Source organism: Theropithecus gelada, chromosome 20, assembly GCF_003255815.1.
Source record: "Theropithecus gelada isolate Dixy chromosome 20, Tgel_1.0, whole genome shotgun sequence".
Taxonomy (NCBI): domain Eukaryota; kingdom Metazoa; phylum Chordata; class Mammalia; order Primates; family Cercopithecidae; genus Theropithecus; species Theropithecus gelada.
The window spans coordinates 6381776-6408392 of record NC_037688.1 but is presented as its reverse complement, the minus strand read 5'-3'; the positions used below and the strand labels follow the sequence as shown (position 1 = coordinate 6408392).

Here is a 26617-nt window from a genome sequence, read left to right as displayed (position 1 = left end):
AGGTACTCAATAGATGGTAATTATTGACACTGTTTGACCATGCTCACCACTGCCACCCTGGTATTGTTCTTGGAGTTTTTCTATCTACAATGGCTGCTCCCTACATATTTCCCCACCTGTTTCAAGTCCCATCTGCTTCAGAAAATGTATTTCATTTCCAATGACCTGCTTTAAGTCTATGCAACCTGATTGAACACTTTATTATCACAGTCTTCCCACTATGAATGCAAGTTCCATGAGGGTTCAGGGTATTATTTATCCCATTTATTTGCTGTATCCCAGAGCCTAGCACACTGTCTGGCATATAACAGGTGTTCAACTATCACATTCGCTAAGTATATATTCAATGAATATGAAATATACCCATGCCAAAGAGCCTTATTCAGTACCCTCTATAGGTACAGAATTATATAGCTTTGGGGTTATTCTCTAATTTTCCAAGTCAGTTAGTCTTGTCTTCCTGGTGAAATTGAATTCACAGTAGTCAGAGTGATCTTTTTAAAATGTAAATTGGATCCTTTCATTCCTGTGCTTGACCCTCTCCAGTGACTTCTCACCCCCTTAGAATAAAATGCAAACTCCTCACTGCTACCTGTGGGTCCCTGCAAGACCTGGCCCTGCTGTCCTCTCTCCTTTCACTCCTCTTTCCTCAAGAATCACTGTGCTTGAACTACATGGGCCATTTTTCTATACCTTTAATACACCAAGCTTGTTCCCATCTCACAGTCATCCCCTGTTCCTGAGACACTTTCCCCAAGTACATTCTCAAAGCTTGGTCCTCCCCATTATTCAGGTCCCAACATCACTCTTTCTGACAGGCCTTCACTATCAACACTGTATGAAGTGGTTCTCCTTCCATCACTCACTGCCTTAGGTTGGATTCTCTGGAACCCATACTCTGAGTTAGACAGCTGTTCGCAGGAAGCCTCTAGGGACTGCCTTTGGGATTAGCACCTATAGGGGAGTGAAGGAAGCAGAACCAAGCAGAGGGAGGAGTTAAGCTGAGATGTATGACAATGAAGGCCTCCACTGATCCCACTGGGAACTTGGAGTTGGATGGGGCCCTGTAGAGCTGCCCCTCTTTTATTTCACTTCCTAGCACACTTCTCACTTTCTATAATTATCCTGTTAGTTTTTTTCACGTATGCTGTCTGTCTCTGGCCCCATAATAGAAGCTTCATGGGAGTGGGAAATCATTTGGCATTTTCACTCCCGTATCCCAGCACCTAGTACAATGCCCGCCTCATAGTAGGCGCTCAATCCATGTTTGCTGAATACATGAATGGGTGGATGACTGAATATGAATGGCAGAGTTGTTAAGTTCCCAAAGGCAGGCCGTTTCCTGCTGTTCTTGAAGCAGTGACTCCCTGGATATTTGACTGGCGTCACCTGCCACCTCCCATCCCCTCTAACCAGCCACTTGTGACTCTCCAAATGAGAGAGGCCTCCCTAACACAATCGCAGGCTATTTTTAGTCTGTTTTTTCCTCTCTGGTCTGTTGTAGTGGTGAGAAGAGGCTGGCTACCTGGGGCTTGCAGTAGCTCTAAATAAAACCAATCTTCCTCTCTCTGAAAAACCCTAGGAGGTGTCCTCTGTGCCAGGCTACAGGGCGACAACCACCCAGGCTGTGTTTACTGAGAGCTCTGTGATTACATTTTTTAGTTTTCTGGCTGGAGGTACCTGTGGAAGTGATTATGGAGGTACACACAGGAGCTGGAGTCTCTCCTCCCTCCCGCAGAAACACAAACATAGGCTTTTCCCTCTTCTTCGATGGGCTGTCTTCTCTCATTAGACGGCTTTCTAGGCCATAGAAGATTTCTCTGGGGCTGACTCTAAGGGGCCTCTTTCAGCTAATTAAATTGCAGACTGGAAGGCGGACTGTGGGCTCCTTTAATAATCTATTCAGGGCTTCACACGCTCATCTAGTTTGAACATTGGGGAGGAAATTATTTTCTTCTGAAACAGTGAGAGACAGCAAGAAAGAGCGTATGAGGAAACAGGTTTTCTCCTTGAGATTCTACAAGCATGAAGGACAAATGTAATGATGCTCTTCCATGGATGCTTTACAGAGGTCTGCTGTGTGGCTTGGAAAGGCAGTCCTGAATCACCAAACATAACCTTTCTCAATAACGAGGCACTCTCCTGATTCCCTTGAGAAGAAAGGATGGAAGGAGGCACCATCCCCTTTATAGGTAAGGAGAAGACTTCAAGAAGCAGATGACTTCCATGGCTCTGAAATCCAAGTGGCCACACCCCTTACTAGCTGTGCAACCTGTCTTGCAAATTTATGGAGCAGAGATTTAGAATACCATGGGTTTTAATTCCGGCTCTACCACTGTGTTACAGCCCTGTGTTCTTGAACAAATTACTTAATTTTATTAACTTTAGTGCCCTCTTCTCCTTCCAGGTGTGTTCAGAGAATTCAATTTGAAAACAAGTATAAGCTATGTGCAGAGGTACACACCTGTAGTCCTGAGCTTAAGAATTCAAGGTTGCCCCGGCAACATAGTAAGAATCTGTCTTGAAAGGAAGGAAGGAAAGAAGGAAGGAAGGAAGGAAGGAAGGAAGGAAGGAAGGAAGGAAGGAAGGAAGGAAGGAAGGAAGGAAGGGAGAGAAAGAAGAAAGAAAGAAGGAAGGAAAGAGAAAGAAAGAAAGGAAGGAAGGAAGAGAGAGAGAAGAAAGAAAGAAAGAAAGAAAGAAAGAAAGAAAGAAAGAAAGAAAGAAAGAAAGAAAGAAAGAAAGAAAGAAAGAAAGAAAGAAAGGAAAAGGGAGGGAGGGAGGGAGGAAATATAAAGTGTTTAGCATGGTGCCTGCCACATTGCAAATGTTCAGTAAATAGTAGCTAATATTATTATAGCCTCAACCTGTAAACGGGGACGTTAATAGAATTTGCCTCCTAGGCTGATTGTAAGGGTTAAGTGAGATGATGTGTGTAGTGATTTAAACAGTACCTGGCATAGTATGTGTCTTAGTCAGCTCGGGCTGCCATAACAAAATATTATAGACTGGGTGCCTTAAACGACAGAAATTTATTTTCTCATAGTTCCAGAGGTTGGAAACTCCAAGATCAAGGTTACAGCAAAGTTCAGTTTCTGTGAGGTCTCTCTTTCCGGCTTGCACATAGCAGCTTCTCACTGTGTCCTAACATGGTGGAGAGAGAGAATGAGCTCTCCAGTGTCTCATACTGTAATAACACAAATCCTATCAGATCAGGGCCCCAACCTTATGACCTCATTTAAACTTCATTACCTCCTAAAGACCCCATCTCCAGATATAGTCACATTGGGGTTTAGGGCTTCAACATATGAATTTAAGGGGGATGGAATTCAGTTCATAGCAGTATGTACTCAATAAACTCTGGCTGCTATGATTATTATCAGTATTGCTCAAAGAAGTACATGGCTATGCTGGAATCAAACTGATATCTTAAGTCTGACATTTCAGTGGTCTTTCCACACCTTCAGAATCATTGCACCAACTTCCAGCAAATACCTTTTACTGCTCAGAACCATGCTTGCTTCCTTTCAGCTGAAGCTGACACTATTGGAGCTCCATCCAAATTCCTACAGATCCATTTTTTCAGGTCTGCACCCCCAGATTAGATGTTCTTCTGACTACAATGGCCTGTGCCTGCACCTCTTCTTTCAAGGACCGCCCTTGGGCTACTGGGGCTTTTTTCTGTGCTCAGGCAGAGAGTTGTGACTTCCTGGGAGCTTATTTCCCCCCCACCAAAAAAAAAAAAAAAAAAACTTAGACAAATTAAATTTAATTGAGTTTAATTAAACAAAGAAGGAGTCATGAGTCAGGCATCCCCCAAACCAGAACAGGTTCAGAGAGGTCCCAGTGTAGCCATGTGACAGAAGAGAATTTATGGACAGAAAAAGGAAAGTGGTGCTCAGAAAACGGAAGTGAGGTACAGAAACAGCTGGATTGGTTGTAGCCCAGTGATTGCCTCACTTGAACACAGTTTGAACAGTTGGACCCCTTTGATTGGCCAAAACTCGAAGACTGACACAAGAATAGGTTACAGTCTGTTTACCCATTCAGTTAGGTTAAGTTCACTGTGTATGGAGAAATCTTTGGACTGAACTTAGAATCTGTAAGGAGGAAGCTTTAGGCCAAACTTAATACCCTGTTTTCAAGACAACTTTGAGGTGTAATTTACACTCCAGACATCCCCTTCAGGATCAAACAGGAGCCACCTTCCACAGCACTTTTGTCTAAAATTGCACTCTTGCTTGGCAGCCTTTCCTCGCTGGACCTACCTCCCCTTCCCTTACCAGTTCCTCTAGGAGCACTTCCTTGATAATTCACTTGGACTCAAGTCCTCATCTCAGAGTCTGCTTCTGAGGAACATGGTCAAGACATCAGCTCAATTGTCGGTCCCTCTAGGACACTGTCCCTGGCCCTCTAAGCACTTTTACCTGTTTTAACCTAGTAATTCTTCATGACAAACCCATGGGCCAGTGCTTCAATGATCTCCATTCTGCAAATAAGAAAACATGATCCAAAGAAAGGTCAAGTAGCTTGCCCAACATCACACAGCTGGTGAATGGCACAGGCATATGGTGACCATACTGCTTTCCCGTCATTCTCTCACCTCACTCTTTGCCTAGATGACAGCTCTTTAGGGAAGGAACTATTGTTGCTACTGTTGGCACCCTAGCACTTTATTTACAAGGTAGCATCCATCAGGGAATCAGGAAATAATGAATGAGTGAATTAATTAATTAATTAATGACCTGTGCACTTGTTCAGCAGCTGCCTGGATCTTCCAGATAGGGCAGGTCATTCATTCACATGCCCAGGGATCCCTTCTCATGTTATTCTCCCTGAGCCTCAAAGATGGGCATTTCCAGTGGCATTCATTCTCAGCACCAAAACCTTCAAGAAGTTGTTTTTGTTTTGTTTTGTTTTTTGTTTTGTTTTTAATACTTTAAGTTCTAGGGTATATGTGCATAATGTGCAGGTTTGTTACATATGTATGCTTGTGCCATGTTGGTGTGCTGCACCCATCAACTCATCAGCACCCATCAACTCGTCATTTACATCAGGTATAACTCCCAGTGCAATCCCTCCCCACTTCCCCTTCCCCAAAATAGGCCCTGATGTGTGATGTTCCCCTTCCTGAGTCCAAGTGATCTCATTGTTCAGTTCCCACCTATGAGTGAAAACATGCAGTGTTTGGTTTTGTGTTCTTGCAATAGTTTCCTGAGAATGATGGTTTCCAGCTGCATCCATGTCCCTACAAAGGACACGAACTCATCCTTTTTTATGGCTGCATAGTATTCCATGGTGTATGTGTGCCACATTTTCTTAATCCAGTCTGTCACTGATGCACATTTGGGTTGATTCCAAGTCTTTGCTATTGTGAATAGTGCCGCAATGAACATACGTGTGCATGTGTCTTTATAGCAGCATGATTTATAATCCTTTGGTTATATACCCAGTAATGGGATGGCTGGGTCATATGGTACTTCTAGTTCTAGATCCTTGAAGAATCGCCATACTGTTTTCCACAATGGTTGAACTAGTTTACAGTCCCACCAACAGTGTAAAAGTGTTCCTATTTCTCCACATCCTCTCCAGCACCTGTTGTTTCCTGACTTTTTAATGATTCCCATTCTAACTGGTGTGAGGTGGTATCTTGTTCATATCCTTTGCCCACTTTTTGATGGGGTTGTTTTTTTCTTGTAAATTTGATTGAGTTCTTTGTAGGTTCTGGATATTAGCCTTTTGTCAGATGAGTAGATTGCAAAAATTTTCTCCCATTCTGTAGGTTGCCTGTTCACTCTGATGGTAGCTTCTTTCGCTGTGCAGAAGCTCTTTAGTTTAATTAGATCCCATTTGTCAATTTTGGCTTTTGTTGCCATTGCTTTTGGTGTTTTAGACATGAAGTCCTTGCCCATGCCTATGTCCTGAATGGTATTACCTAGGTTTTCGTCTAGGGTTTTTATGGGATTAGGTCTAACATTTAAGTCTCTAATCCATCTTGAATCAATTTGCGTATAAGAAGTAAGGAAAGGATCCAATTTCAGCTTTCTACTTATGGCTAGCCAATTTTCCCAGCACCATTTATTAAATAGGGAATCCTTTCCCAATTTCTTGTTTTTCTCAGGTTTGTCAAAGATCAGATGGCTGCAGATGTGTGGTATTATTTCTGAGGACTCTGTTCTGCTCCATTGGTCTATATCTCTGTTTTGGTACCAGTACCATGCTGTTTTGGTTACTGTAGCCTTGTAGTATAGTTTGAAGTCAGGTAGCGTGATGCCTCCAGTTTTGTTCTTTTGACTTAGGATTGTCTTGGCAATGTAGGCTCTTTTTTGGTTCCATATGAACTTTAAAGCAGTTTTTTCCAATTCTGTGAAGAAACTCATTGGTAGCTTGATGGAGATGGCATTGAATCTATGAATTACCTTGGGCAGTATGGCCATTTTCACAGTATTGATTCTTCCTATCCATGAGCATGGTATGTTCTTCCATTTGTTGGCGTCCTCTTTTATTTCACTGAGTAGTGTTTTGTAGTTCTCCTTGAAGAGGTCCTTTACATCCCTTGTAAGTTGGATTCCTAGGTATTTTATTCTCTTCGAAGTAATTGTGAATGGAAGTTCATTCATGATTTGGCTCTCTGTTTGTCTGTTACTGGTGTATAAGAATGCTTGTGATTTTTGCACATTAATTTTGTATGCTGAGACTTTGCTGTAATTGCTTATCAGCTTAAGGAGATTTTGGGCTGAGACGATGGGGTTTTCTAAATATACAATCATATCATCTGCAAACAGGGACAATTTGACTTCTTGTTTTCCTAACTGAATACCCCTTATTTCTTTCTCTTGCCTGATTCCCCTAGCCAGAACTTCCAAACTACGTTGAATAGGAGTGGTGAGAGAGGGCATCCCTGTCTTGTGCCAGTTTTCAAAGGGAACGCTTCCAGTTTTTGCCCATTCAGTATGATATTGGCTGTGTGTTTGTCATAAATAGCTCTTATTATTTTGAGATACGTTCCATCAATACCTAGTTTATTGAGTGTTTTTAGCATGAAGGGCTGTTGAACTTTGTCAAAGGCCTTTTCTGCATCTATTGAGATAATCATGTGGTTTTCGTCTTTGGTTCTATTTATATGCTGGATTACATTTATTGATTTGTATATGTTGAACCAGCCTTGCATCCCAGGGATGAAGCCCACTTGATCATGGTGGATAAGCTTTTTGATGTGCTGCTGGATCCGGTTTGCCAGTATTTTATTGAGGATTTTTGCATCAATGTTCCTCAGGGATATTGGTCTAAAATTCTCTTTTTTTGTTGTGTCTCTGCCAGGCTTTGGTATCAGGATGATGTTGGCCTCATAAAATGAGTTAGGGAGGATTCCCTCTTTTTCTATTGATTGGAATAGTTTCAGAAGGAATGGTACCAACTCCTCCATGTACCTCTGGTAGAATTCAGCTGTGAATCCATCTGGTCCTGGACTTTTTTTGGTTGGTAGGCTATTAATTATTGCCTCAATTTCAGAGCCTGCTATTGGTCTATTCAGGGATTCAACTTCTTCCTGGTTTAGTCTTGGGAGAGTGTAAGTGTCTAGGAAATTATCCATTTCTTCTAGATTTTTTAGTTTATTTGTGTAGAGGTGTTCCTAATATTCTCTGATGGTAGTTTGTATTTCTGTGGGGTTGGTGGTGATATCCCCTTTATCATTTTTTATTGTGTCTATTTGATTCTTCTCTCTTTTCTTCTTTATTAGTCTTGTTAGCGGTCTATCAATTTTGTTGATCTTTTCAAAAAACTGACTCCTGGATTCACTGATTTTATGGAGGGTTTTTTGTGTCTCTGTCTCCTTCAGTTCTGCTCTGATCTTAGTTATTTCTTGCCTTCTGCCAGCTTTTGAATGTGTTTGCTCTTGCTTCTCTAGTTCTTTTAATTGTGATGTTAGAGTGTCAATTTTAGATCTTTCCTGCTTTCTCTTGTGGGCATTTAGTGCTATAAATTTCCCTCTACACACTGCTTTAAATGTGTCCCAGAGATTCTGGTATGTTGTATCTTTGTTCTCATTGGTTTCAATGAACATCTTTATTTCTGCCTTCATTTCGTTATGTACCCAGTAGTCATTCAGGAGAAGGTTGTTCAGTTTCCATGTAGTTGAGCGGTTTTGATTGAGTTTTTTAGTCCTGAGTTCTAGTTTGATCGCACTGTGGTCTGAGAGACAGTTTGTTATAATTTCTGTTCTTGTACATTTGCTGAGGAGTGCTTTACTTCCAATTATGTGGTCAATTTTGGAATAAGTGTGATGTGGTGCTGAGAAGAATGTATATTCTGTTGATTTGGGGAGGAGAGTGCTGTAGATGTCTATTAGGTCCGCTTGGTGCAGAGTTGAGTTCAATTCCTGGATATCCTTGTTAACTTTCTGTCTCGTTGATCTGTCTAATGTTGACAGTGGGGTGTTAAAGTCTCCCATTATTATTGTATGGGAGTCTAAGTCTCTTTGTAAGTCTCTAAGGACTTGCTTTATGAATCTGGGTGCTCCTGTATTGGGTGCATATATATTTAGGATAGTTAGCTCTTCCTGTTGAATTGATCCCTTTACCATTATGTAATGGCCTTCTTTGTCTCTTTTGATCTTTGATGGTTTAACGTCTGTTTTATCAGAGACTAGGATTGCAACCCCTGCTTTTTTTTGTTCTCCATTTTCTTGGCAGATCTTCCTCCATCCCTTTATTTTGAGCCTATTGGTGTCTCTGCATGTGAGATGGGTCTCCTGAATACAGCAAACTGATGAGTCTTGACTCTTTATCCAGTTTGCCAGTCTGTGTCTTTTAATTGGAGCATTTAGTCCATTTACATTTAAGGTTAATATTGTTATGTGTGAACTTGATCCTGCCATTATGATATTAGCTGGTTATTTTGCTCGTTAGTTGATGCAGTTTCTTCCTAGCATCGATGGTCTTTACATTTTGGCATGTTTTTGCAATGGCTGGTACTGGTTGTTCCTTTCCATGTTTAGTGCTTCCTTCAGGGTCTCTTGTAGGGCAGGCCTGGTGGTGACAAAATCTCTAAGCATTTGCTTATCTGTAAAGGATTCTATTTCTCCTTCACTTATGAAACTTAGTTTGGCTGGATATGAAATTCTGGGTTTAAAATTCTTTTCTTTAAGAATGTTGAATATTGGCCCCTACTCTCTTCTGGCTTGTAGAGTTTCTGCCGAGAGATCTGCTGTTAGTCTGATGGGCTTCCCTTTGTGGGTAACCTGACGTTTCTCTCTGGGTGCCCTTAACAGTTTTTCCTTCATTTCAACTTTGGTGAATCTGACAATTATGTGTCTTGGAGTTGCTCTTCTCGAGGAGTATCTTTGTGGCATTCTCTGTATTACCTGAATTTGAATGTTGGCCTGCCCTGCTAGGTTGGGGAAGTTCTCCTGAATGATATTCTGAAGAGTGTTTTCCAACTTAGTTCCATTTTCCCCTCACTTTCAGGCACCCCAATCAGACATAGATTTGGTCTTTTCGCATAATCCCATACTTCTTGAAGGCTTTGTTTATTTCTTTTTCCTCTTTTTTCTTTAGATTTCTCTTCTCACCTCATTTCATTCATTTGATCCTCAATCGCTGATACTCTTTCTTCCAGTTGATCGAGTCAGTGACTGAAGCTTGCACATTTGTCACGTATTTCTCGTGTCATGGTTTTATCTCTGTCAGGTCATTTATGGCCTTCTCTGCATTGATTATTCTAGTTATCCATTCTTTTTTCAAGATTTTTAGTTTCTTTGTGCTGGGTATGTAATTCCTCCTTTGCTTCTGAGGAGTTTGATGGACTGAAGGCTTCTTCTCTCAACTCGTCAAAGTCATTCTCTGTCCAGCTTTGATCCGTTGCTGGCGATGAGCTGCGTTCCTTTGGAGGCAGAGATGCGCTCTTATTTTTTGAATTTCCAGCTTTTCTGCCCTGCTTTTTCCCCATGTTTGCGGTTTTATCTGCCTTTGGTCTTTGATGATGGTGATGTACTGATGGGGTTTTGATGTGGGTGTCCTTCCTGTTTGTTAGTTTTCCTTCTAACAGTCAGGACCCTCAGTTGTAGGTCTGTTGGAGATTGCTTGAGGTCCACTCCAGACCCTGTTTGCCTGGGTATCAGCAGCAGAGGCTGAAGAAGATAGAATATTGCTGAACAGCAAGTGTACCTGTCTGATTCTTGCTTTGGAAGCTTTGTCTCAGGGGTGTAACCTGCCGTGTGAGGTGTGGGGTGTCAGTCTGCACCTAGTCGGGATGTCTCCCAGTTATGCTACTCAGGGGTCAGGGACCCACTTGAGCAGGCAATCTGTCCATTCTCAGATCTCAACCTCTGTGTTGGGAGATCCACTGCTCTCTTCAAAGCTGTCAAACAGGGTCGTTTGCATCTGCAGAGGTTTCTGCTGCTTTTTGTTTAGCTGTGCCTTGTCCCCAGAGGTGGAGTCTACAGAGACAGGCAGACCTCCTTGAGCTGCTGTGGGCTCCACTCAGTTCGAGCTTCCCAGTGGCTTTGTTTACCCACTTAAGCCTCAGCAATGGCGGGCACCCCTCCCCCAGCCTCGCTGCTGCCTCGCAGTTAGATGGCAGACTGCTGTGCTAGCAATGAGGGAGGTTCTGTGGGCATGGGACCCTCCCTGCCAGGTGTGGGATATAATCTCCTGGTGTGCCCTTTGCTAAGACCCTTGGTAAAGCGCAGTATTGGGGTGGGAGTTACCCGATTTTCCAGGTGTTGTGTATCTCAGTTCCCCTGGCTAGGAAAAGGGATTCCCTTCCCCCTTGCGCTACCCAGGTGAGGCGATGCCTCACCCTGCTTCAGCTCTCACTGGTCGGGCTGCAGCAGCTGACCAGCATTGTTTGTCCGGCACTCCCTAGTGAGATTAACCTAGTACCTCAGTTGAAAATGCAGAAATCACCTGTCTTCTGTGTCACTCGCGCTGGGAGCTGGAGACTGGAGCTGTTCCTATTCGGCCATCTTGCTCCGCCCCACCTTCAGGGAGTTTTAAGTCAACTTAACCACAACCACCAACTTCTCTCCCCCAGCTCCACAAGACTGTTCCTGCCCAAAAACCCATGTTCCAAGCTGCCTGGTGGGAGGTAACAATAACAATAATCAGCAGCGACAGTGATATTCTGAGTGCTTATTGACTGCTTACTGTACATCATTATTGAGTGATTACTGTGGATCATTATGGAGTGCTTATGGTATATCAGGTCCTATACTAAATACATTGCACTAAAACCCTGTGCAGTATATTCTATTATTGTCTTGATCTTGGAAAAGAGGAAACTGAAGATCGGAGAGCTCAGATTATCCTCCTGATGTAACAAAGCAGGTAAGAAAAGAAGCTGGGATTTAGACCTGCTTTTATCTGGCTACAAGGCACATTCTGTTAACTCTAAAGGTCATAAACGCAAGACCATAGGCCTAAATGGCCACTGGCTCTGTTTTCTTTGACCTACGTAGTAGGTTGGGTTTTTGTTTTTTTTTTTTTAATTAAATTGCCAATATGTAAAAATGTCTGTTGCACCAAATACAATCTGGATTTTTAGCTTCTCTTGAAAATAATCAGATCTGTTAGCTTAGAGCCCACAATTCTTCCTAGACATAATTGGCTGGAGCTGAATACAGATGCTCTATTACAGTTTGCCCCAATCCCCACCACTCCTTATTGTTTTACACGAGCCCTGCTTTATTCATTTGTTTTACCTCCCTGGCCCCTGGGAGGGTTCGAGTTTGCTACTCTCTGTCGCCCACCATGCCAGATCCCCTCTTATAACTGAGAGAACTTCTCCCACCAGGGAAGACAGCAACAGCAACATTTAGATAACATGGATGGTAATAACGTGGTGATGCTTCATATTTTACAAAGCACTCTTGCATTCATTATCTTATTTAATTTTCAAAACAATAACCATTTCCTGGGCAACTGATCTGGGCCAAAGTCGGTTGCCAAGCACAGGAGGGGCAGAGAAGAATACAGAATAATCTCAGTCTTCCAAAAGCACACAGCCCTGCAATGAAGACAACCCACTGAAATGGAAGCCCTGCATGGTCACAGAAGACATTGTTACCCAGCACAGGGAGAGCCAGAGAGAGAGTAACTAGCAGTCCAGGTATTTTAGACTGTTTGGGCTACAACAAAGTACAGGCATACCTCAGAGATAGTGTGGGTTCATTTCCAGGCCACTGCAATAAAGCAAATAATGCAATAGAGCAAGTCACACGAGATTCTTTGGTTTCCCAGTACATATAAAAGTTATGTTTACACTATACTATAGTCCATTAAGAGTGCAATTCCATTATGCCTTTAAAAAAAATGTACACACCTTAATTTTAAAATGCTTTATTGCTAAAAATTGCTAACAACCATGTGAGCCTTCAGTGAGTAGCAATCCTTTTGCTGGTGGAGGGTCTTGCCTCAATGTTGATGACTCCTGATTGATCTGGGTGGTGGTTGCTGAAGATTGAGATGACTGTGGCAATTTTTCTAAATAAGACAACAATGGTGTTTGTCACATAAATTGACTCTTTGTTTCATGAAAGATTTCTCTGTAGCATGTGATGCTGCTTGACAGCATTTTACCCACAGTAGAACTTCTTTCAAAATCTGAGTCAGTCCTCTCAAATCCTGCCAGTTGCTTTATCTACTAAGTTTATGGAACATTCTAAATGCTTTGTTGTTATCTCAACAACGTTGACAGTATCCTCACCAGGAGTGGATTCCATTTTAAGAAACCACTTTCTTTGGTCATCCATAAGAAGCAACTTTTCATCCTCTAAAGTTTTATTGTGAGAGTGTAGCAATTCAGTCACATCTTCAGGCTCCACTTCCAACTCTAGTTCTCTTGCTATTTTCGCCACATCTGCAGTGACTTCCTCCACTGAAGTCTTGAACCCCCTCAAAAATTATCCATGTGGGAAGAAATTAACTTTTTCTAAGTTCCTCCTAAAGTTGATATTTGACCTTCTCCAATGAATCACAAGTGTTCTTAATGACATTTAGAATGATAAATCTTGGCTGGGCGTGGTGGCTCATGCCTGTAATCCCAGCACTTTGGGAGGCCAAGGAAGGTGGATCACTTGAGGTCGGGAGTTCGAGCCCAGCCTGGCCAACATGGTGAAACCCCGTCTCTACTAAAAATACAAAAATTAGCCAGGCGTGGTGGTGCACACCTGTAATTACAGCTATTCAAGAGGCTGAGGTTGGAGAATTGCTTGAACTCGGGAGGTGGAGGCTGCAGTAAGCTGAGATGGTGCCATTGCACCCTAGCCTGAGTGACAGAGCAAGACTCCGCCTCAAAAAAAAAAAAAAGGTGAATCCTTTCCAGAAGGTTTTCAATTGACTTTCCCAGACACATCAGAGGAATCACTGTCTATGACAACAATAGTCTTGTAAAATGTATTTCTTAAATAATAAGACTTGGAAGTCTTTGGTCCATGGGTTGCAAAGTAGATGCTGTGGTAGCAGGCATGAAAACAACATTAATCTCTTTGTGCATCTCTACCAGAGCTTTTGGGTGACCAAGTGCTCTGTCAATGAGCAGTAATATTTTAAAAGGAATGTTTTTAGCAGCAGGTCTCAACAGTGGCTTAAAATATTCAGTAAACCTGGCTGTAAAAAGATGTGTTGTCATCCAGGTTTTGTTGTTCCACGTATACAGCAAAGGCAGAGTAGATTTTGTATTAATTCTTAAGAGGCCTAGGATTTTTTGAATGATAAACGAGCTTTGGCTTCAACTTAAAGTTACCAGCTGCATTAACCCCTAACAAATAAGTCAGCCTGTCCTTTGAAGCTTTGAAGCCAGGCATTGACTTCTCCTCCTTAGCTATGAGTGTCCTATATGGCATCTTCTTCCAATAGAAGGCTGTTTCAACTACATTGAAAACCTGTTGTTTAGTGTGGCCACCTTCATCAATGATCTTAGCTAGAGCATCTGGGTAATTTGCTGCAGCTTCTCCATCAGCACTTGCTGCTTCATCTTATACTTTTATGTTATGGAGATGGCTTCTTTCCTTAAACCTGAAGAACTAACTTCTGCTAGCTTCAAACTTTTCTTCTGTAGCTTCCTCATCTCTCTCAGTCTTGATAGAGCTGAAGAGAGTTAGAGCCTTGCTCTGGATTCGGCTTTGGCTTAAGGGAATGTTGTGGCTGTTTGATATTCTATCCAGGCCACTAAAACTTTCTTCAAATCAGCAATAAGGCTGTTTCACTTTCTTATCATTCATGTGCTCAGTGGAGTAGAACTTTTAATTTCCTTCAAGAACCTTGCCTTTGCATTCACAACTTGACCAACTGTTTGGCTTAAGAGGCCTAGCTTCTGGCCTGTCTTGGCTTTTGACATGCCTTCTAAGCTTAATCATTTCTAGCTTTTGATTTAAAGTGACAGATATGCAACGCTTTTTTTTATTTGAACACTTAGAGGCTGTTGTAAGGTTATTAATGGGCCTAATTTCAATATTGTTTTGTCTCAGGAAATAGGAAGAGCTGAGGAGGAGGAGAGAGACCAGAGAATGTCTGGTTGAGGGGAGTCAGAACACATACAACTTTTATTGATTAAGTTTGCCTTCTTATATGGGTGGGGTTCATGGTGCCCAAACACAATTACAATAGTTTTATCAAAGATCACTTATTATAGGTCATTATATGTATAATATATATTATATATTATATTATATTATATATACATAATGAAAAAGTTTGAAATATTGCAAGAATTACCAAAATTTTACATAGAGACAAAAAGTAAAAACATGCTGTTGGGAAAATGGGGCTGTTAGACTTGCTTGATGCTCACAAGGGTTGCCACAAATCTTCAATTTGTAGGAAGTGCAATAATCTGTGAAGTGCAATAAAGAGACATGCAATAAAATGAGGTATGGCTGTGACAGACTAGGAGGATTATAAACAACAGAAATTTATTTATCAGAATTCTGGTAGTTGGAAGTCCAAGATCAAGGTGCCAGTAAGGTCAGATAGGGATGAGGGCTTTCTTTGGCTGATGACTGATGACTTCTTGTTTTATCCTCACACAGTGAAGAGGACACAAGAGAGTTCTCTGGAGCCCTTTTTATAAGGACATTATTCCCATTCATGAGGTCTCCACCTTCAAAACCTAATTGCCTCTCGAAGGCCCTGCCTCCTAATGCCATCACATCAGGCATTAGGATTTCAACATGTGAATTTGGCGGGGAGGAACATAAACACTCAGTCCATAACATCAGAGAAGCTAAAATGCTTCTGAAGGTGATACTCCTGATGCACCCTGAGGGACGAACAGGACTGTGCAAGGAGAAGGATGGGCATACTCCTAGCAAAGGAACAGACAAGAAGTCAGTACTCTGCATTTCCAAGACATGAGCTGCTCTTAGGACCAAGATCGAAATCCTTGGCAGAGCTTTCAGGGGTGATATGGTTTGGATTTGTGTTCCTGCCCAAACTTCATGTTGAAATGTAATCCCCATTTGGAGGTAGGCCTGGTGATTGGGTCATGGGAGAAGATTTATTTCTCCGTGCTGTTCTCATGATAGTGAGTGACTGCTCACGAGAGCTGGTTGTTTAAAAGCATGTGGCCCCTCCCCATTCTCTCTCTTCCTCCTGCTCTGACCATGTAAGACATGCCTGCTTCCCCTTTGCCTTCCACCTTGATTGTAAGTTTTCTGAGGCCATGCTTCCTGTACAGCCTGCAGAACTGTGAGTGAATTAAACCTCTTTTCTTTATAAATTATCCAGTCTCAGGTATTTCTTTATAGTGGTGCAAAAACAAACTAATACAAGAGTTTTGATAATATGGTCTCTGCCCACTTCTCCAAATTCATCTCACTCCTTCTCCCTTGCTCAGAACATGAGCTTCCACCTGACCTGGGAACTTTGCATGTGCTGTTTCCTTTTGCTGGATGTCTTTCCCTGTCATCCTGAACTCTCATCCTAAACACCATTTCTTTAGGAAACTTGTCCCTAGTGCCTCTAACCAGGTCAGTTCTGTCTATCATACTCAGGAACTTTTCTTCGCAAAATGAGTCACAGTTTATAATTACATTTTGTGGGACGATTGGATTAACGTCTGTGTTCCTCTGTGACAGACTGAAAAACTGTCCCCAATTCTTTATCCTTCCCTTTGCCTGCACCTTTTGCCATGTGGTTTTGCAATCTCCATCCTGTAACTTTGATCTCAGCCATATAAGTTGCTTTAGCTGATGGAATGCGGGTGGAAGTGATGATGTGCCATTTCTGAATCTAGAACTTAAGAGGGCTTTTGTGCTTCTGCCATCACCATGAGAAGTACATGCCCAGCTAGTCCTCTGGCACAAGGAGGACAAAAGTTGTGTGGATCAGGCCCAGACTCACCCTGCAACTTAGAATGCCCCACTGAGCCCAGCTAGATCAGTCATACCCTAGCCAACCACAGAGGCATAAGCAAAACCAATGCTTATTGCTGCATGCTACTAAAATATTGGAGTTGTTTGTTATACTGCAATAGCTGACTGATACACCCCCACTATATACTAAGCTTCGTTTAAGCAAGAATCAAGTGTTTGTTCACATTGAATCCTTACCACCTTACACATAGTGGACCCTTAATACGTATTTGCTGAAATAATGAATGATTAGCGGACCAGGTTACACTAGCAGCCAGAAAGCCCTGCACTATCAGGGGACCACAGGGAGTTTCACAAAGTGAAGAGTACCTCTAGTCAGTCAGAGTGGTCCAATCTTCTAGGACACAAGCAAAGAAGAAATGGGAAGATTGGGAAAGGCATTAGGGGGAGGGATAAAGAGAGGTTGGCAAATGGATGCAAACATACAGTTAGATGTTAGATGGAAGGAATAAGTTCTAATGCTTGATAGCAGAGTAAGGTGACTATAGCTAACAACAATATATCATATATTTCAATATAGCTAGAAGAGAGGGCTTGAAATGTTTCTGTAACATAGGGATGATAAATACTTGAGGTGATGGACACTCCAAATACCCTGACTTGATCATTACACAGTCTGTGTAACAAATATAATAAACTATCACATGTATCCCATAAATGTGTACAAATATTTGTATTAATAAAAAAAGAAATGGATGGAAACTATCTTTCAGCCTGCTTGTCCCCAAGACCTCTGCCTCCAGAACTTCAAGACTTGGAGAAGAGGCCTATAGCAGAATAAGTGATTTGACCTTTGGAGATACTAGGACATCCCTATAGCCATCAAAGTGTATCTATCTATCAACAGCTTGAGTCTTACTTGGCACCTAGGAAGTATCTCCCATGCTGCTCATTTTTATTTGGATTAACTCAAGAGACACCAGGAATAAATTGATAATTATAATGATAACAGATACATTTAATAACATAAAAAAAAAATGTGTGCTGGCCACTGTTCTATACCAGATTATCTACTTTAATTCCCTACAACAATTAAATGGAGCATGTTCTGTTTTACAGATGAGGAACCTGAGGTTGAAAGAGGTATGGTACCATGTGCCAAAACACGAAGCTAGCAAAGAGAGCCTGAAAGAGGTATGGTACCCTGTGCCAAAGCATGAAGTTAGCAAAGATTTAAGAGAATTCAAAACCAGGTAGTCCGAGTTCAGAGCTCATGTCCCTAATCACTGAGCTATGGCCTAAGCAGTGATTCAGAAGTTCCAAGACTCAGTCCCAGCTCCAGCCCATATGAACTCAGGTAAGTCTTTTCCTCTCACTGAGCATGGTTACTTTCTTGGTAAAGAGGTCTGAAGGACTTTCCAGCTCTGGCTGCTCCTGACCTGTGGCTTGAGCTACCCTTCCTCATTTCTCTCATGTACCCCCAGCTGCCATCTCCCAAGAATGTCCTTTTGGGGCACTTTTACCAGGCATCAACCTTCTCAGACCCAGCCACCAGCAATTGTCACTGCTTTTTCCTGGAGGCAGGTGTGCAGTATGTATTGAAAGTCTTAACGATGCTCATAACATTTCCCTTAAAGAAAGATCAAAAGTGAGCACAAGGGCTTATGGGCAGAAATGTTCACAGGGGCATTATTTATCATAAGGGAAGCCCGGAAATAACCTAAATATCCATCCTTAGTGGATTGGTTAAATAAATTGCAGCACATAACTCAACAGGAGTACCATGGAGCCTTTTAAAAATATAAAATGGCTCATTTGCCATGTTATGCATCACAGCGTTATTCAAAGGGCAAAATATGGAGGAAAATATTCAAATGTCTGTCAATACTGAATTGGTTAAATAAATTGTACTATGTTCATATAGTAGACTACTGCAGTGTGGTACAAAGAAATGAGAGAGTTCTCCATATATTTAATATAGAAAATTCTCCCAGATACTTTGTTAAGTGAGAAAAAACGAGGTGAGGAACAGTGTTTACAGCATGCAATATTTTGCAGAAAAATAAACATATATGTATATTTCTTTATATAATCATGAGATTCTGGAAAGAGACTCAAGAAAGAACAAGTTATTGGTAGGAGGACTGGTCAGATGGGGCACAAAGGTGAAAGGAAACTCTTTACTATAAACCCATATATATATAATTTTATTTTAAGTTCAGGGATACATGTGCAGGACGTGCAGGTTTGTTACATAGGTAAACGTGTGTCATGGTGGTTCGCTGCACCTATCAACCCATCACTTAGGTGTTAAGCACCACATGCATTAGCTATTTATCCTGATGCTCTCCCTCCCCCCGCACCGTCCATCAAGCCCCGGGGTGTGTTTTTCCCCTCCCTGTGTCCTAGTGTTCTCGTCGTTCAGCTCCCACTTATAAGTGAGAACATGCGGTGTTTGGTTTTCTGTTCCTGAATTAGTTTACTGACGATAAAGGCTTCAAGCTCCGGTTTTTTGACGTGTCGCCAGGGCCGGACCGCGAGTCTCTCCTTGTGGCGCTACGCTACAGCAGAGTACGAGTCTGAGGCGGAGGGAGTCATGGCAGGACAAGCGTTTAGAAAGTTTCTTCCACTCTTTGACCGAGTATTGGTTGAAAGGAGTGCTGCTGAAACTGTAACCAAAGAAGGCATTATGCTTCCAGAAAAATCTCAAGGAAAAAGTATTGCAAGCAACAGTAGTCGCTGTTGCATCGGGTTCTAAAGGAAAGGGTAGAGAGATTCAACCAGTTAGCATGAAAGTTGGAGATAAAGTTCTTCTGCCAGAATATGGAGGCACCAAAGTAGTTCTAGATGACAAGGATTATTTCCTATTTAGAGATAGTGACATTCTTGGAAAGTACATAGACTGAAATAAGTCACTGTTGAAATGGCATCAACATGAAGCTGCCCATTCCACTGAAGTTCTGAAATCTTTCATCATGTAAATAATTTCCATATTTCTCTTTTATTATAAACTAATAATAACTAATGACCGAAAACAACGCTTCAAGCTCCATCCATGTCACTGCAAAGGACATGATCTTCTTCCTTTTTATGGCCACATAGTATTCCATGGTGTGTATGTACCACATTTTCTTTATCCAGTCTATCATTGATGGGCATTTGGGTTTATTCCATGTCTTTACTATTGTGAATAGTACTGCAGTGAACATACATGTGCATGTATCTTTATAATAAAATGATTTATATTCCTTTGGGTGTATACTAATGGGATTGCTGTGTCAAATGGTATTTCTGGTTCTAGGTCTTTGAGGAATCGCCACACTGTCTTCCACAATGGTTGAACTAATTTACGTTCCCACCAACCTGTTCATATCTTTTTAACCTCACGAATGTATTACCTACTTATAAAATTAAACTTGTAAAAGCCTTAATAATGTTGTACAAATATGTTGAATTGTGGAGGAAAAGCTTATAATATATTGTTAAAAGGAAAAAGTATTTTATATAAGAGAATGAACAGTGACCTTAAGCAAGTCACATTTCTCTGAACCTGTTTTTTAATCTGTAAAATGAAAAAAAAAAAAAGACACCTACTTCACAAAGTCATGAGAATAAATGAGACCAAAGTGGGAAACACATATGTTAATAAAACACATAGCTAACACTAAATAAATATAGCTATTAATGATCACATAAAAACAGTGCTGGAATTACATGCTTGCACATGTGGTTATCTCTAGGTGACAGGATAGAGGTGGTTTTTAATTTTGCTTTTTGTGCTTTTCTAGATTTTCCAATTTTGCCATAAAGAAAACACATTCCTTCAAGCCTGTAATCCCAGTACTTTGGGATGCCAAGGCAAGAGGATCGCTTGAGCACAGGAGTTCGAGGCTGCAATGAGCTACGATCATGCCAATGCAATCCAGCCTGGGTGAAAGAGTGAGACACTGTCTCAAAAGGGAGGGAGGGAGGGAGGGAGGGAGGGAGGAAGGAAGGAAGGAAGGAAGGAAGGAAGGAAGGAAGGAAGGAAGGAAGGAAGGAAGGAAGGAAGGAGAGAGAGAGAAAGAAAGAAAAAGAGAAGGAAAGAAAGAAAGAGAAAGAGAGAGAGAAAGAATAAAGAAAGAAAAAGAAAGAAAGAGGGAGGGAGGGAAGGAGGGAGGGAAAGAAAGAGAGAGAAAGAAAGAAAGAAAAAAAGAAAGAAAGAGGGAGGGAGGGAAGGAGGGAGGGAAAGAAAGAGAAAGAAAGAGAAAGAAAGAGAGAGAGAAAGAAAGAAAGAAAGAAAGAAAGAAAGAAAGAAAGAAAGAAAGAAAGAAAGAGATTCCTTTTGTAACAACCAGAAAAAAAATAGAAATGTTACTTGTAAAGTGATAGAGAGCAATATTTAAAGTACCTTTCAGAAAGTTCTAGCCAGATCAATAAGGCAAAAGAGAGAAACAAAAGGCATTCGAATCGGAAAAGAAGTCAAACTTCTCTCTTCACTGATTATATGATTCTATACCCAGAAAACCCTAAAGACTCTGCAGAAAATTCCTGGAACTGATAAAAGACTTCGGTAAAGTTTTGGGATACAAAATCAATGTACAAACATTAGTAGCATTTCTATACACCAATAACATTCAAGTTGGGAGTCAAATAAAGAGCACAATCCCATTTACAACAGACACACACACTAAAAAAATACCTAAGACTATAGCTAATCAAGGAGGTGGAAGATCTCTCTGAGGAGAACTAAAAACACTGCTAAAAGAAATCAGAGATGACACAAACAAACTGAAAACATTCCATGCTCATGGATTGGAAGAATCAATATCACTAAAATGTGCACATGGCCCTAATCAATCTACAGGTTCAATACTATTCCTATCAAACTACCAATGTCATTTTTCAGAGAATTGGAAACAATGATTCTAAAATTCATATGGAACCAAAAAACAGCCTGAATAGCGAAAGCAAAATCCTAAGTAAATCCAGAGACATCATGTAACTCAACTTCAAAGTATACTATAAGGCTACAGTAACCAAAACAGCATGGTACTGGTACAAACACAGGCATATAAACCAATAGAACAGAATAGAGAACTCAGAAATAAAGCCACACAGCTACAGCCATTTGATATTTGACAAAGTTGACAAAAATAATCAATGGCGAAAGGACTCTCTACTCAATAAATAGTGCTGAGATAGCTGGCTAGCTACATGCAGAAGAATGAAACTGGACCCCCTACCATTCACCATATACAAAAATTAACTCAAGGTGGTTTAAATATTTAAACGTAAGAGCTCAAACTATAATAATCCTGGAAGAAAGCCTAAGAAACACCATTCTGAGCATCTGCCTTGGAAAAGAATTTATGACTAAGTCCTCAAAAGCAATTGCAACAAAAACAGAAATTAACAAGTGGGACCTAATTAAACTAAAGAGCTTCTGCACAGTGGAAGAAACTATCAATAGAGTAAAAGACAACCTGTAGAATGGGAGAAAATATTCACAAACTGCATTCAACAAAGGTCTAATATCCAGAATTTATAAGGAACTTAACAAGTAAAAAAACAAGTAACACCGTTAAAAAGTGGGCAAAAGACATCAACAGACACTGCTCAAATAAAGACATACAAGTAGCCAACAAACATATGAAAAAGTGCTCATGATCACTAATCATCACAGAAATGCAAATCCAAACTGCAGTGAGATGCCATCTTACACCAGTCAGAATGGCTATCATTAAAAAGGTCAATAAATAACAGATGCTGGTGAGGTTGCAAAGAAAAAGGAACACTAATACACTGTTGGTGGGAATGTAAATTAGTTCAGCCACTGTGGAAAGCAGTTTGAAGATTTCTCAAAGAGCTTAAAACAGAGCTACCGTTCAATCCAGCAACCCCATTACTGGCTATACACCTAAAGGAAAATAGATCATTCTACAAGAAAGACACATGCCTTCCTATGTTCATCACAGCGCTATTCACAATAGCAAAGACATGGACTCAACCTAGGTGCCCATCAACAGTGGAATGGATAAAGAAAATGTAGTACCTATACACCATGGAATACTATGTAGCCATAAAAAAGAACAAAATCGTGTCCTTTGCAGCAAAATGGATGCAGCTGGAGGCCATTATCTTAAGCAAATTAATGCAGGAATACCACATATTCTCACTTATAAGGGGACGCTAAACACTGAGCACACATGGACTTAAAATTGGGAACAACAGACACATTGGGACCATCAGATGGGGGAAGAGGGAGGAGAGCAAGTATTGAAAATCTAACTGCTGGGTACTATGCTCAGTACCTGGATAATGGGATCAGTCATACCCCAAACCTCAGCATCATGTAATATGCCATGTAACAAACCTGCACATGTACCATCTGATTCTAAAATAAAAGCTAAAAATATTTTTAAAATTTAAAAACAAAGTACCTTTCAAAGCCCTCTCTACCCTTTTCCCAAGGTTCCTGAAGTGTCTGGGCAGGTAGGCCAGCATGGTATTGGTGGCAATTACTGTGTAGTCACTGAGCTGTGGGGCCACAGGCAATCAAAGGCACCATCTACCAGTTCATCTGATGAGACTTCTCCCTCGACTAAGGATGCAGGCCCTTCAACGTGGAGACGTTGCCCTGGCTCAGGCTGTACTGGACCATTCCTCAAGATGTACTTTCAGACCCCAGACACAAACCTCACAATCACCAACACTTATGGAGACTTGACAAAGAAGCAGGTGCTGCCCTGATGCTTTACCTGCATTGATACAGTCAGTCTTCACGCAGTCCTATCAGGTATTATGCCACTCACGATTAGAAGCTCAAGTACACAGTACCTACCTAATTTGCCCAAGACCACACAGCTAGTAAGGGGCAGAGCCGAGATTTGAACCCTATTGATCTAAGTCTAAAGCATATGCTCGCCCTCTATGCACTGCTTTAGATAGTGCTCATTGGCGGTCAGGCTTTTTGATTAAAACAGAATTTGTTTTTGGTGAGAATAAACAGAGAGAGAAAGAGTGGTAAACAAAGCACAATATAAATTCAGATATCAGGCTGGGCGCAGTGGCTCAGGCTTGTAATCCCAGCACTTTGGGAGGCCAAAGCAGGTGGATCACCTGAAGTCAGGAATTCGAGACCAGCCTAGCCAACATGGTGAAACCCTGTCTCAGCTAAAACTACAAAAAAAAATTAGTCAGGCATGGTGGCAGGCACCTGTAATCTCACCTACTCGGAAGGCTGAGGCAGGAGAATCGATTGAACCCGGGAGGCAGAGGATGCAGTGAGTAGAGATCACACCACTGCACTCCAGCCTGGGCAACAAGAGCAAAACTCCTTCTCTAAATAAATAAATCCAGATATCAGAATCTTGGTTAAACCCAAATGCCATAGCTTGTATGGAAGCTGCTTGCCCTGTATCATCAACTGGAAGTGCTGAAACAGCTGAATTTCTGTACCGGAATCAGTCCATTTCCATCAATATCCCCTTTGCAATGCTACCAAGTATTCATCCCATCCAGTGGTGAGATGCTCACTGCAATTTAAGGCAGCCCATGCTAACTTTGGACAACTCTCTGTGAAAACCTGTAACTCTAAGTCATCCAAGGAGATTGCTTCCTACAGAAACCATCATTTGGTGTGTTTAAGTGGTCTTGGTCTGTTTGTTAAGACATCAGTATTATTGGTTTGTGTGTTTTTCCAGACACCTTGTCCAGAACAAGTCACACTCTGAATAAAACATGGCCCAGGGTCTCTTCTTCACTTTCTTGCTTTGCAGCCAGATCTTGGGAAATGTACACTTTCCTCCTATGGTTTGAGGATGGTGGTTTAGAAGCTCCTGGCTATTGCAGCTCAGGGCCTTGGTCCCAGGTCTCTACCCTATGTCCTCAGCGTCCCTCATTTCACTTTGAGGGCATCCCCTTTGTGTGAGCTTGTCAGCTGCTGTCATGGTCACTGGGCTGGTCTTACACTTCATTTTTTAGCTTGTTAAGGTTAATGCCCCTATGCTTGGTGAAGTAAAGGGAACAGCTTCTCTTTGTGGCTGTGGTGGTGATTTTACAGAGATTGTCTTGGAGATTCTACTCAGATATATACAGTTCATACTTACTCACTGCATAAATAAGCCAGTGTGGCTTAGTTAAATTTGGAGGGCTATTAAAGCGGAGACACTCTCCCTAATTATCCACTCTGTGAATGCCTTTCATGGCAGAATACCTCCTGGCTCCTTTAATCCCCACCAGAGGTCCAGAAATCAAGGCATCATCTTTGACCCCTCCCTCTCACTGTCCCCAACCATCCATCCACCAGCAAGTCCTATTGGTTTGTCCCCCAGAATATTTCTCAGATCTCTGCAGGCACCTCCATCTCTCCATCCCTAGCTTCCATCAGCCCTGCCCTGGGCTGCTTCAAAAAACTTCCCAACTTATTGCCTGCTTCTACTTTTGCTCCTGTTCAACCTATTCTACAAATTGCAACCAGAGAAGTGTTTTAAATTATAAATTGGATCATGTAGTATCCCCCGCCCCAGCATCCTGCTTAAAACCCTTCAGTGGCTCCCACACACTTCAAATTGAGTCCAAGTTTCTTCTCATAGTCTGTATGGTCTGCATGACCTGGCCTGGCGCAGGTCTCTGACATCCACAACACCAGGTGCCCTCTGTTCGTTACATTCCAGTCATACTCTCTAGTGTGGTTCGCCCAGAAGCAAACCTGGAGACACGGATTGGGTTTCAAGTAGATAATTTGGAAGGCGATCCCAGAAAGCATCATGAGGGAGTGGGAAAAGTGCAACAGAGAACAGAGGAAAGCTGGGGCAGGGCGCATCAATAAGTGGGTTACCTCTTCAGACAACTGGGGCTCAGTTCTGCTGGGGAGCCTCTATGTGAACCTGCCTAAGAACTGTGCCAGCACAAGGTGGGGAAGCTGGGGAGTTTATCCACCCTGTCCCAGCCCACATCGTTGAGGGTCATTTTGGGGACACAGCTTCCCAGAGCTCTGGCACAGCACTCACCTGGGGCTGCAGAACACTCTGAGGCAGAAAGACACAGTAAACCCTGACTGCCCATATAGACTGGGGAGTTATGAGTAGAACACCAACAGCCCCTGCCCCTTCAGTATTACTCAGTGGGTGGCCCTGGACCACCTACCATCCACAAAATTAACCAGTCTACGATGAGATGAGGCACTTGGGCAAGAATGTCAATTGACTACATCACTAAGCACACTGCTTAGTTCCACTGACATTTTCTCACAGTCAGGTGCTATAAGTTTGAATATGGTTTGTTTGGCCCCTACAAATCTAATGTTGAAATATGATCCCCAGTGTTGGAGGTGGGGCCTAATGGGAAGTGTTTGGGTCATGGGGGCAGATCCCTCATGAACGACTTTGTGCTGCCCTAGTTTCCATGAGAGCTCCCTCAAGAGCTGGTTGTTTAAAAGAAATTGGCACCTCCCTCCACCCACCTTACCTCCTCCCTCACCGTATGATACCTGCACACACCAGCTCCTCCCCTTCCCCTTCTGCCATGATTGGAAGCAGCCTGAAGCCCTCACCAGAAGTAGATGTTGGTGCCAGGCTTCTTGTACAGCCTGAATAACTATGGGGCAAGTAAACATGCTTTTATAGCAATACAAATGGACTAGGACATTAGACTTTCTCAGTGAAGGAAACTGTGCATTAATGTACACTCTGGTGCAAGCTCCTTACCTTCTCATAGACTGGCACTTTGAATAGCCCTGTATATTATCCTTCTGTCTGTTGCTAGAACACATTGGGTCTATTCCTACCACAAATCTCTGTCCTTCTTGTTCCTGCTGCCTGATATCGTTTTTCCCAGCTTCCTCCCAGCCTTCATATGGCTTACACGGTCCCACCTCAGGATATACAATCATGTCATCTGCAAACAGGGACAATTTGACTTCTTCTTTTCCTAACTTAATACCCTTTATTTCTTTCTCTTGCCTGATTGCGCTAGCCAGAACTTCCAACACTATGTTGAATAGGAGTGTGTAGAGGAAAATTTATGGCACTAAACACCCACAAGAGAAAGTTGGAAAGATCTAAAATTGACACTCTAACATCACAATTAAAAGAACTGGAGAAGCAAGAGCAAACACATTCAAAAGCTAGCAGAAGGCAAGAAATAACTAAGACCAGAGCAGAACTGAAGGAGATAGAGACACACAAAACCCTCCAAAAAAATCAATGAATCCAGGAGTTGGTTTTTTGAAAAGATCAACAAAATTGATAGACTGCTAGCAAGACTAATAAAGAAGAAAAGAGAGAAGAATCAAATAGACGCAATAAAAAATGATAAAGGGGATAT

The 26617-nt window shown here is 41.8% G+C and overlaps 1 pseudogene across 1 annotated transcript; it reads left to right on the top strand.

Moving 5' to 3' along the window:
• The first annotated feature begins 18773 nt into the window (after positions 1-18773).
• LOC112614479 lies at positions 18774-19337 on the top strand (annotated as a pseudogene). Its single transcript, XR_003117085.1, has one exon. The product of XR_003117085.1 is annotated as a 10 kDa heat shock protein, mitochondrial pseudogene (transcript).
• The last annotated feature ends 7280 nt before the right edge of the window (positions 19338-26617 follow it).